The sequence below is a fragment of the Ptiloglossa arizonensis genome, chromosome 4, assembly GCF_051014685.1.
Source record: "Ptiloglossa arizonensis isolate GNS036 chromosome 4, iyPtiAriz1_principal, whole genome shotgun sequence".
In the NCBI taxonomy this organism is placed as follows: domain Eukaryota; kingdom Metazoa; phylum Arthropoda; class Insecta; order Hymenoptera; family Colletidae; genus Ptiloglossa; species Ptiloglossa arizonensis.
Genome location: NC_135051.1, coordinates 27,807,188 through 27,818,659, shown reverse-complemented (window position 1 = coordinate 27,818,659; position 11,472 = coordinate 27,807,188). Strand labels below are relative to the sequence as shown.

The following is an 11,472-nucleotide window of genomic DNA, read 5'->3' as shown; positions in this document are numbered from 1 at the left end:
GGTGCGGGTGCGGGCCGCGCCGGAACGGATTATCCGTCCATTATTTCGGGGCGCGAAGGCGGACGAGGAGGATCGAAAGGAATCGAAGCCTCTTCTCGGGGTATGGGTTTTAAACGCGCGGCGTAGCTCCGCTGTATTCCGGCGTGCCGCGCTCGATTCGTTTCCGTCGCTCGAAAGGATGTAATTAATATCGTCGCTCGGGGTTCGAATTTGCGACTGCGCGCGACTCCTCTCGCTCCCTCCCGCGTACCGGCTCCCTCTCGGTCTCCGCGTCTCGCTCCGGCGGCCTCCCGCGGGGGTGGCTCTCGTCGTCGAGGTTCGAGGCTCTCAGTCGTGCCGAGAACCCGCTTCGTTGCGGGGTGACCTCCTCCCTCGGTGAACCGCCTACCGTGTATCGTGCCCTCGGAGAGTACGCGGCCGAGAGTTTATCCTCCTCGCTCTCGAGGTCGCGTTCGCGTTCGCGTGAGCGCCGTAAAGACCGAGCCTCGCCGATCGAGATGCCGACGATCGATCGGGACCACCGAACGGAATCGAACTAGAGATTGTGCTGCCCGGTGGTCACCCCTCGCGCCTTGCCTACGCGAGCCACCGATCGCCTCCTCCTGGAATTCCCGAAAGAGGAACTCGCTCGCCGCGATTTCGACGATATCCCGCCCCCGCCACCCTCGCGGCGTACTCGCGGAACCGAACCTCCGCCCGAGTAAATAAACCTTCCGCGAGCTCGTCCCCGAAGCTCCCGCGGGCTCGTTTCCGCGACTTTCTTCCCCGAGAGTCTCGCGAGGGGAGCGAGACGAAGCGGCGGAGTGACCGATCGATCCCCGTAATAAGGGAACTTTGCGTCGGGAACCGGTGCGTTCCGTAGGGACGCGGCGAATCCGTGGAAAAAGGGTCTCGTCCACCGCCCATCGCCCATCGCCCATCGCCCATCGCCCATCGCCCCGAGAAGAAGAGACTGGACGACCCTTCGCGCGAAACTCTTTCTCGCGGAGAAAGAACGATCCTCTCGGGAAACCGGCGGAGCGCAACGAACGATCGACGAAGAGAAAGAGCGAGAAAGAGAGAGAGGGAAGCATCGAAGAGCGTTCGAAATAGCGTCGGGAGTAACCCCGACGTTAACGAAACTGTACATCGTCGAGTGCGTTCGAAAGGTTCGACGAAACGTGCTCGCCGATAATCGACCCCCGATCGAGCTCTCGACGCCCGAGTATCCGCGGCCTACGTATCTCGCGGCGGTAATTAAAGACGCGATTAATGGCCCGACGATTAAATATAATTAACTCGCGGGATAGGATACGCGGGCTCCGTTTGCCAATTAGCGCATTAGCGCCTTATCGGACATCGGCCGATCGTCCGACCACGGTGCTTCGATTCGAGCTCGTCCGGACAATAAAATCGCCGTAATCGTCCGAGAGCCGGAGAGAGGGAAAGATACGCGAAAGGTTGGACGATTCCGGCTTCGAGCAACGAAGTCGAGACGAGAACGAGAACGAGGATCGAGGTGGCGCGTAACGAGGATCGATCGACGACCTAGCCGAGAGAACGCGTCGCTCGAGCCCGATCCTTCTTGCGCCGAGTTCGCCGATTCGTACGCTCGCGAGCGATCGGCCGGCGAGATCGTCGAGCGGACGAGGACCTCGGAACGAAGCATGCTCGCCGATACGGTATCGAGTCGACGGTGCCCATTCGCGCCGCAACGGTGGACGAAAATCGCGGGACGAGACTAGTCAGACATCGAGAAGACTCGAACGAGGAAGAGCTCGCGCCGGGGGAGAAGAACGCTGGCTTTCCGCGAAAACAGGGATCCCGAACTCGAAGCTTCGCGTTCGAGCGGACGGGACCGACCGAGAGGAAAAGTGGACGCGCGACCACGGGACGAAGAATGCTGGCTGCGCACTCGTGACAAACGGAGCTTCCGTTCAGGATCGAAAGGTGAGTGCCGTCGCCAGATCGTAGCTTCGTTAACCGACTCGAAGATAAGAAACCGGTGACAGGGACGGTTCCACCCGTCTCGGTGGAATTTCTCGGTTCATCGTTTAACGCGCGATAACTCTGCGTCGTTCTTTCCCTCGAACTTGGACGAATTTTTCCGAAAATTTCTTCCTCCGAGATCGTTCAAGGTCGCGTCGGGCCGCGCGAGGATGCAGGAATCCTATCGCGAATCGCGCTTCGTAAAATAAGGGAGAAGCTCGAACCTCCTTCTCCTCGTTCGGGTCGAGGCGATTAATTATTTCGTCACCGATGTCGCTCGAAAGAGGTTATCGAATCTCCCCCGAGTGGTCGGGTAACCTTACGCTCCCGGCGTCGGAAGCCGGGCTTTAGCCGCTCGTAAAGCCTCGGGGAGGCTCAGATTGTGCCACTCGGTCGAGCAATTCCGGTGCACCTGCGTCCATCGCGCGACGGGGACCGGCGAGGACGGAAGAAGAGACCCGACCGCGGAGAAACCGAGACGGAGCGGAGGAACGAGGGGGACGGTTCGAGCGGGTTATCAAGGAGCCCGTGTCCTCGCTCGTTACGCCGGCCGAGAAAACCGCCTCGTACGTTTCGGCTTATCTCCGTTCGGCGAACCGGAATTGCGCAGCTCCCGCGTATCCGAGACCCGCGAAAATTGGAGCCATCTTCGAACGCGTATCGATTCGACGCGCTTCGAATCGATTCGCGTCTCTCCGACGGGAACGACGACGGAAATACGCGCGAAAGCGTATCCCGGGCGTCGTTTGCTCGTTAGACCGCTCGATAATTGTTTATCCCCTGTCGACGACGCGTTCCCTCGGTAACCGGGAAGACGATTGATCAGCGGTGGTCCGAGGACGCGCGTGCCGTCGAAACGATACCCTCGCCGAAGAGGGTGATCGCCGAGCGTAAAAGTATCTTCGATCTCGCGCGAGATCTACGAAGTAATCGTTTCCCGGTCGGTTATCCTCGCGGTCTCTGACTCTCGTCGGCCGGTCGTTCCGTTCGCGGGGCCGTTGATCCTCCCGGAGGTCGCGCGAAGGTGTAAAGGAGCCCTTAATCAAAAGCTTCCCGCGGCCGATATTAGTCAACGTCACGGTCGCTTCCTACCGTTGGCGTCGTTATTTAATACGGCCGCGCGGACTTTGCGGACGCGGATCGAGCAGCGCCGCCAACTTGCCGCATAAATCATCGCTTTATCGCCGATCCTTCTCGTTAAGGCACCCGCGAGGCTTTTTAACGCTCCGGGAAGAGAAAAGAATTAATTAGATTTCTTCTATCGGGAACGACGTCCGCTCTCGGCGGAACGCTTCCACCCGGATCGTCGCGAAAGAAGTTCCATTCGCGGAACCGAGTCGCGCGTATCTTTAAAGAGGCGTCTCGAGAGATCGGGACCACGAGATATCTCGGAGTGCACGTTGCGACGATAGATAATCGTCCGAGCGTCGACGGTTCGGCGATCGCGAAAGTCCTGCGAGGTCCGAGGACAGCTACTGGGTAAAGGAATGGCGGTGGAAGGAAGAGGGACCGAAGAGCGAAAGCTTTCGCTTCGGTTACGGGTTCGATCCGACGGGAGAGTTGTTTGGACGGCAACGGGGTAAATGTCCCGTGATGGAAGCTGGAAACCGGCGCGGCGCGGTGTCTACCATTAGCCGAAAACCGGTCGCGGAATATATCCGTCCGTCCGCTCGGAAGCGGCGATGGAAACGCGCCGGGTGCCGGAGCGTAGCTACGAGAGGAAACCTCGATGGAAAACTGGGAGGGAACGATAGCCCGGAAACGACCCAGTTCTTCCAGCGGCTCGCGTCGGATAAATTGGATCCGAGCAGTTTTATCGTAAAATGCTCCTTCCCCGGTTCCATCGAGGGAGCCGCGACGGCCCGATCGTCACCGAGGAAACTTTGACTCTCCGTGGCCCGAAACGGGTTCGTCCGGCCCCTTTCCTTGCCGCGAGTCGACTTTTCTCGCCTTTGGTCCTTTCTGCACTCGTGTCCTGGCCTCTTGGCGTCGAGCCCGACGGCCCGGCTCCTCTCGAGTCGTCTCGCTTCGAAATTATTTCCTACGTTCCATCGGGCGACTCGCGCTCGAGAGTTCCGCGCGCGATCCGTCGATCGGGGCCAAAGTCGGAGGGCCGAGGCGTCGAAGCATCTCTCCCGAGTAAACCCGATCCGCGCGACCGAACGCGAGTACGCTCGTTCGCGAGAGTCTCCGCGATGAAATACTCCCGTGTTTATTTTCCCAGCGGGCGTCGAGCCCGTAAATCCGGCGTTTCTTTCTCGAGCGGGTGGCGAAATTCGCGCGTACGTCTTCGCGACGGTCGGTCGTCCCGCGTGAAATAGGAGCCCGTCCGCGACGAGAACGCTCGAGGGCTCTCGGCTCTCGGCTCTCGGGCAAAGACCGCGCGTTAATCCGGTGCTAAGTATTATTTAGCGAGCGGTGGCCGGCGGCCGGCGGCCGGCGGCCGGCGACGAGTCGATTTAATTTATACGCGCGGAGGCGGCCGTTCGCAGAAATACACGAGGCTTCGCTAAATATCCACGTTTACGAGCGCGTCGCGTCGCGTCGTCGCGAGTACTTTCTGGACCCGGTCCAAAACGTTCGATGCTTTTTTCCGTTTTTCTCGCCCAGAGCGACGCGAACGTCGACGCGGGATCGGGGAACTTTGTCCGCCCCCGCGCGTAAAAATAAATCGCGCGTCCGAAACGATATCGAGCTCCTCCTCGAGGAGGTGTTCCGCACGGTCGGCGGGTTCGACGATCGGCACCGATCGGAATCTCGCGTTTACGGTATCGGTTTTTACCGGAAGACGGATGCTCGTTTCCCTGGTAATCGCTGGTAATCGATTATCGGTCGAAGCGCGGGCAAAAGTAACGCGGCGATCGCGAGCTTGACGAACGAGCGAGTACCTTAGCGATCCTTGGTTCGCGGCAGCTGCGAACGACACCCCCTCGTCTCCGTGTTTCGCGGCCCTAGCTCGCCGACACCCCCTTGGACAATTATACCGCAACTCGTCTCGGCCTCGCGGCTGAAATTTCCATCGGCGAGGTCTAACCACGCGAGGCTTCGGGGATCCTCGTCGCGATTACCGAGCGATCGATCGCGTCGCGCGTAATTCCGCGCTACGCGGCTCGACGCGATTTTATAAGGACGTTTCGTCTCACGGGGCGGTAGGGGGTGGGTGACGGAGTTATTTACTTTGCGGAGATTCGAGTCGAGGTACGCCTCTCCTCGAGACGTCTTCGTCGAAGGGTGAATCGCGGCGGAAACTCGGCACGGAGGCGGGACATCGTCGTCGAACGCGATTGCGCAAAGACAATGGTAGTTATGGAAATTGTCCGCGCGATCGTATTATCCAACTACTACCTTCCTCTCCGCTATCCTCGCCACTTCCGAAAATTACTCGGCGCGGCCCTGTTATCTCGATATACGTTCTCGATTTTCTGGCTTCGCCCGAAGAACATCCGGCTTCTGCTTCCGCGAGGATTTAGTCGGGAACGAGGGGGCCGTTTCCTTCCCCGAATCGCGTTACCGACGGAATTCTTCGCTCGACGCGAACTCGGTTAACTCCGTCCCCGTCCCGGAGTCGAGCTTTTACGAGTCGGAAACGTCCGCGTCCCTGGTAAAGGGGAGACGGTCGTTTTTTCGAAATACTTCCCCTCGGAGGGGCGAGTAGCTCGCGACCCTCTCCGCGGGGACGCGATCGAATCAAAAGGAAATAATAACGTTTCCCGCGTTGGTCGACAAGGTCCCCGACGCGACATCTGTCGCTCGACGGGGGTCCCGGTCAACTTCGAGATCCTCGCGCGTCTCTCGCGCGTCTCGCGCGTCTCCCCCGATGGCTTCGCGATATCGCGAGACCACGCTACGACGATACGAAACCGATATCTATGGAAATCGCTCGCATCTCTATGTATGAGCCCGGAAACGTTGCGTTACCGTATATAATACGCGATTTTATATGTTTACACGGGCTGCGATCGATCGACGGAATCGACGCGAGACTTCGAAGGAGGCAGTCGCCGCTCGCGGGACTTTTTCCATCGGGCGTGCGTTCCTCGGCTCGAAAATATTTGTCGAGCAAATTCGAGGTCTGGCTCGGCGCATCGATTAGACCGGCAGCGCGGCCGCGGGTCGGTAACCGAACAATCGCGCGCAAATCACCCGTAAACGTCGCGAGCGAAGCCGCGCGAGCGTACGCCCATTAACCGTTCCGGGGGCCGTGACGGATCTTTTGTCCGCGGACGATCCGCTCGATTTCTGCCCGCGTTTTACTCGTTGCCGCGTAAACGGGACGCGAGTCTCGTTTTCGCGAGTTCGCTTCGGGGACCCCCGTAAATCGCGAGCCGATTATTTCCGGCGCGACCCTGCGCCACGTTTTCGCTCCTCGGCGTTTATTCCTCGATTCGACGCGATCGAAACGCGGGCCGTTTGTTCACGGTGCGCGATTTCCGGAGGAGGCGCGCGTCCCGCCCGATCGCGATCCGGTAACCGAAGGAATCCGCTTACTCGCCGAGTCGAACGAATTCCAGGAGCGCGGATAACGCGATAAAACGGCTTCTAGAACGCGCGAGAATTCGAATATCGATGTTCGCGGTGCATCGTCGATGACCGACGGAATCGGCCGAGGAACGCAGCGGTCGAGAGTTTCGTTCGCTCGCGAGAAAAAGGATAACGCGATTTGCTCCCCGTCCGCGCAAAAAGTAATCGCGGCGTCCCAGGAAAACCCTGTGCTCCAATTTTCGGGAGCGCGCGCTTTTTCGGAGCGGTGGAAAAAATCGATCGCGCGCGACGCGGTGCGCGGCGAGCGGAGAGCGGAGAGCGGAGAGCGGAGAGCGGGGCGCGGGCCGCGGACCGTCCGACGACCGTCCGAAAAAGCCGAAACAATTTCGTAAATCGAGCGGACGTAACGTATCGCGTACGTTCCCGTGCCTTTCCCGTCGAATCGGTAAATAACTTTCCCGTTACTCTCGGTGCTTGGGGAACTAACGAACGTGAAATTAACCGCGGGCATCCACCAACCTGGGAAATAATCAAAGTAACGACGCTGAAATGCTCGAATTCGCGTCGTCGTCGTCGTCCTCGTCCTCGTCCTCGTCGTCGTCGTCGTCGACGGTGTACGCGCGCTCACCCAGACGGTAATTATCGACCTCGTCAAAGACTCTCTTTAACGCGGTGGTACGCGCAATTAAGCGACATAAGCGACGCCGGCGTGGCCCTCCTCCTCTTTTTAATCTCGCCGGGTGGTCCTTTCGGAAGCATTAAGAGGTATCAAAGCCGCCGAATAATTCCGTTGCTCCGCGTCCTTTCGTTCACTTTCGATGCTCTTTTTGCCGGTCGAACGCGACCGCGAAATTCGCGGTAAAAATCGATAGCCAACGAATCGACGTTTCGTAAAGGTTGTTCCCGTGCCGAGCGATCGCGAGTTATCGGTTAGGGCTGATCGCGGTGTCGACCATCGCCGTCTCGACGCGAGAATTCCCGGTAGTCCGATCGTTTATCGGGTATCGCGCAGGAGCGCGTGTTCGCCCGTTCGCGCGGTCGCGTGGCGCGATAACCGATCGTTCCTCGAGGCGCGTTGGATCCTCGGTGCGTTCCGATCGCGCGGTATCGCGTCCCTCGAGCTCGAACGAGATCTCGGCCGCTTTATCGGTGCGCGATTCGTTCCTCGAAGCCGCGTTCCCGCGGAGTCGTTGGTAAACGATACGCTTCGCGTTCGAGGCGGTTTTCTTCCGGGACGACGAGCAAACCGCTCGGATCCGACGTACGCGCATCTGGCTACCAAACACACCGGGAGACTCCCGCGCTGTCGTCTCTTTTTCGTCGAAGCGCGTCCCGTTTCTCTTTTTTCCGGGCGTTCCCTCGGAGCGATCTCGAGTAGGCCACTCGGAAGCACGCGGCTTTTCCCGCGCGCAAATTCAGTCAGCGTCCCGACGACTCTCGGCGTCCCCCTTCGAAAACAGCCGTCGCGCGATCGCATCGGATTACCCGTCCCTCGTCGAGCGAGCGACGCAACCCCTCTGTTTCCGCGCGAGTACCGAGAATCCGTCTAGTTCGCGGCGCGATTCCTCGCTACCGCCGAAATCTTCCGTCTTCTCCCGGTCCTCTTCTCGAGGGCGACTTCGAGGTTGCTTTCCCGAACGCGGATCGATCGCTCGGAAGCTCGGCTTGGCCGTTTTTAATATCGCTTAGAATTTCAGCGTCGCGCGGTGGCGGCGGTGGCGGCGGCCAGGCGGAACGTTGCTTTTCAGGGCGTAAACTCGTCTCTCTTTTCCGCGACTCGAGCCCCGCGCGGAGGGGTGGAGTGTGTCGTTGACTGAAAGGCAGAATAACATTGGATTACCCACCCCCCGTCGTCGACGTCCCGCCGTCAGCCCTACGGTTTTTACACCCTCTTCGGCTCGGGCTCTCTCTCCCCCGCAGCGCGGCCGGCCTCCTTCTTCCCTGCGCCGCGACGAGCGACGCGCCTCGGAAAAGGGAAAACGATCTTTGCCGGAAAACAACGCCTCGAATAATTTACAGGCGGTGGGCCAAAGTTGCCGGGAGTACGACCAGTCGTCCGTCCCCTCGCGCGCGATTCCTCGGACGGAATTCACGAACTCGAAACGAAAGGAGCGAGAGAAGCTCGCTCGTTCGCGTTTTCCGCGCAGGTTTGGTCACCGGGCGAGAGTCGGCGGTAAAGGGCGCGGAAGGGGAGCACGGCGCGCGTTCCTCGATCCGGTTTTCTCCGGGGACCGAAAGGTAGGGTCGAGAGATATCGCAACGGAACCAATCAACGCGAGACGAGAACGATTTCCCCCTCGTTGGACCCCCCGCCGGTTCGGATAAAAAATAGTTTCGGCCGATAATATCGCGTCGGAGAAGATGGAGTTTTTCGTCGGGCGTCGGGTCTCCTCCTCCCTCCCCCGGGCACCGCTCGAGCCGCGCCTTACGGCCGCTCGAATATTTACCCTCTTCGGTAAAATAACGGCTCTCGAGGCCCGGTTTCCCCGAGGAAACGAATCGCGTCGAACTTTCCGCGAAGAATCGTCCCGATCGATTTGTTCGTCGACGCGGCCGTTCGAAAGTTCCCGCGAGGCTTCTCTCGGCAATTCGATCGTCGTTCCCCCCCGGTCGGTTCGGCGTCCGGTCCGTCGGGTCGGCGTTCCCCTCGGCCCGCTCGGTTCGCGTCCATCCCCGTGCCGGGTCTCTCGTTCGCACGCTAATTCGTGACTCGACCGAGCAATTAATCGAGTTCGTTCGCATCGCGTTCAACTCCGGCGGCCGGAGTTTAGTCAAGTTCATCGTTGCAACCGCCGCGCGCTAACTCGGCGGTAACTTCGGCCCGGGTCTCGTGGATGGAGTCGGTTCCCGAGCGAGGGTGTGGGTTCGCGCGAGCCTTTCGAGCGTCTCCTAGTCGCGGGAGCCGAGCTACCGCGAGTTTCTTACGGCCCTCGACGGCTCCTAATGGCTCCGTTCCTCTTCCGAGATCGTTCTTTTCTACGACCGCGTCGTCGGAGATACGGAGGTGTTTGCTTTTTCCCGCGATCGTTCGTTAAACTCCGCGTACGCCCGAATCGGGTCAACCGAGGAACGGGGAAACTTTCGAAACTCGAAATCGCGGACTCTGTCCCGCGATCGTCCCTCCCTCGAGAGCACGCTTTTTATCGGGTGAGGGCGATCGAGTCGACCGTCCGCCAAAATTCGTTTCGATCGTTTCGCCGGGACGAACCGCGATCGAAGAACCGTGAGAAAGAGGGGGGGTCTCGAGGAAAAAAGTCGAAACGTCGCTAAAAATAGCGAGGATCTTCTCCGCGAGCGAGCGGGGAAAACTATCGGGCCTCTTCGTTCCGGGATTTTACGGGAACCGCTCGGTAGGAGACTAAATATATCGGACGACGCGCGTATAAATATTTATAAAATAGTGCCGGCAGATGGTGGCTGGCTTCGATCGCGGCACTGGACATCTCGGTTGCGCGTTTTTCGTACTCGATACGCTCGCTCCGTTTCGCTCGCGAACGGACGCGTAAACCACGCGACGACCATCGAGCGGATTAAACGTCGCCGAAGAACCCCGAGGAATTCTCGAGCGCCGACCGATCGAAAAACGCCCGGAATTGTTTTCGTTGGCGGTGAACCTCCTCCGACGCGAACCGATACCGGACTTTGGTCGCCGGTTTTATCGCGGCCGCGCGTACCCGTTAATAATTTACGTTCGAGCAACCGTGACGCGTACCGGACGTACCGCGTTCCGTCCCGACTTTAGCCGCGCGAATGCCGGAGCATCGGTGCACGCGAATTTCGTACCAGAGTTTCGTCATTTTTCCGATCCGCGTCGGGAGCGTCGCGCGAATTTCGCGATAATTCGAACCGGCCACTCGAAACCCAGCTCCGTAACTTTCGACCAGATTTTCCGGCGTCCCTTCCGTTCGGCGACCGGGGGAAGAATTCGAGAAATACTTTCCGCTCGAACGCGGATAGCTCCGGCGTACTTCGTTTCGGAACGTCGAGGCCCGCGCTCTCGCCGCTTCGGGAATTCTTTTTTCTTCTTTTCACGGTGAAACTTTTTCGCCCCTTCCGACGAACCACCGGCGGCGACCGCGTCGACGTTTCCGCGCGAAACGACTCGATCCGTTATCGATCGTCCGTCTCGCGTCTTTCGTCGCTCTCGAGCGCATCGAAACGAGGGATTTTTCCCCGGGAACGGAAACCGAGCGGGTTCCGCTCGGAAGGAATTGTTTGCGAACGCGCGAGCCCGAGAATTTATTTTAATTCGGACGGTGCTCGATAAACGCGAGCGTCGTCGAGAGAAACGAAACCGAAGAGGGTGAACGAACGCGAACTCGCGCGGCTAGGTTAGCCAGTAACGAGGTCGAATTAACTCGGTCTCCTCCCGCGCGCCGGTTTCAACCAACGGCACCGTTTCGAGATGCCTTTTAGCGGCGTTTGCATTTGTAACGCGTTTCCCCCGGTGAACGAGGGAACGCTGATTCTTTCGTTTCCCCTCGGTCGCCGCCCGGTGACTTCGATATCGCGAGCTACGCTCGCTCGCTCGTGTGCAACCGCGGAAAACGCGACCGAAGCGTTTGTTCGGGCTCCTCGAACCGGGCTTTCCCCGTAATCGATAAGCGAGGGCGGCGCGACGAAAACTCGCGATTCGCTCGGTGAAAATTAAGGCGCGCGCGACCCGGAGCTCGGAGAACCTCGCGATTGCGGACTAACGAGACCTCGATTCCCGGCCAATTCGCTCGCTCTTTCGGGACCGCTTTTCGATCGGGAGCCTCCCGATAATTACCGCCGGGTGATTCTCGCGCGTTGACGAGAAACAACGCGATCGAACCGCGACCAATCTTGCCCTTTCGGGGCAAAAATTGCTCGCGCGAGCTCGAACCTTCTCGAGCGCCTCGATCGTAAATCCGCGAGAATCCGAGTCGGGACGACGATCGGACGGAATTAATGCCCGACGGAATAATTCCCCGCGATTTTCTTCAATTTTTTTCCTCGCCGCCTCCGCCGGCAAAGTTCGAGCGTAAGAATCCTTTTTGT

At 59.3% G+C, this 11,472-nt stretch overlaps 1 protein-coding gene across 3 annotated transcripts in view; it reads left to right on the top strand.

The window, feature by feature from the left end:
• The first annotated feature begins 1,818 nt into the window (after positions 1-1,818).
• Positions 1,819-11,472, top strand: part of Pxb (putative Hedgehog signaling attenuator pxb) — a 171,410-nt gene continuing 161,756 nt past the window's right edge. For 2 of the 3 annotated variants that reach the window (XM_076309646.1, XM_076309644.1), the window contains exon 1: positions 1,831-1,929. The gene's annotated coding sequence lies outside the window, so the exon portion shown is untranslated. Of the gene's footprint in view, positions 1,930-11,472 lie in introns of all 3 variants that reach the window. The other variant, XM_076309645.1, reaches the window with a different exon arrangement.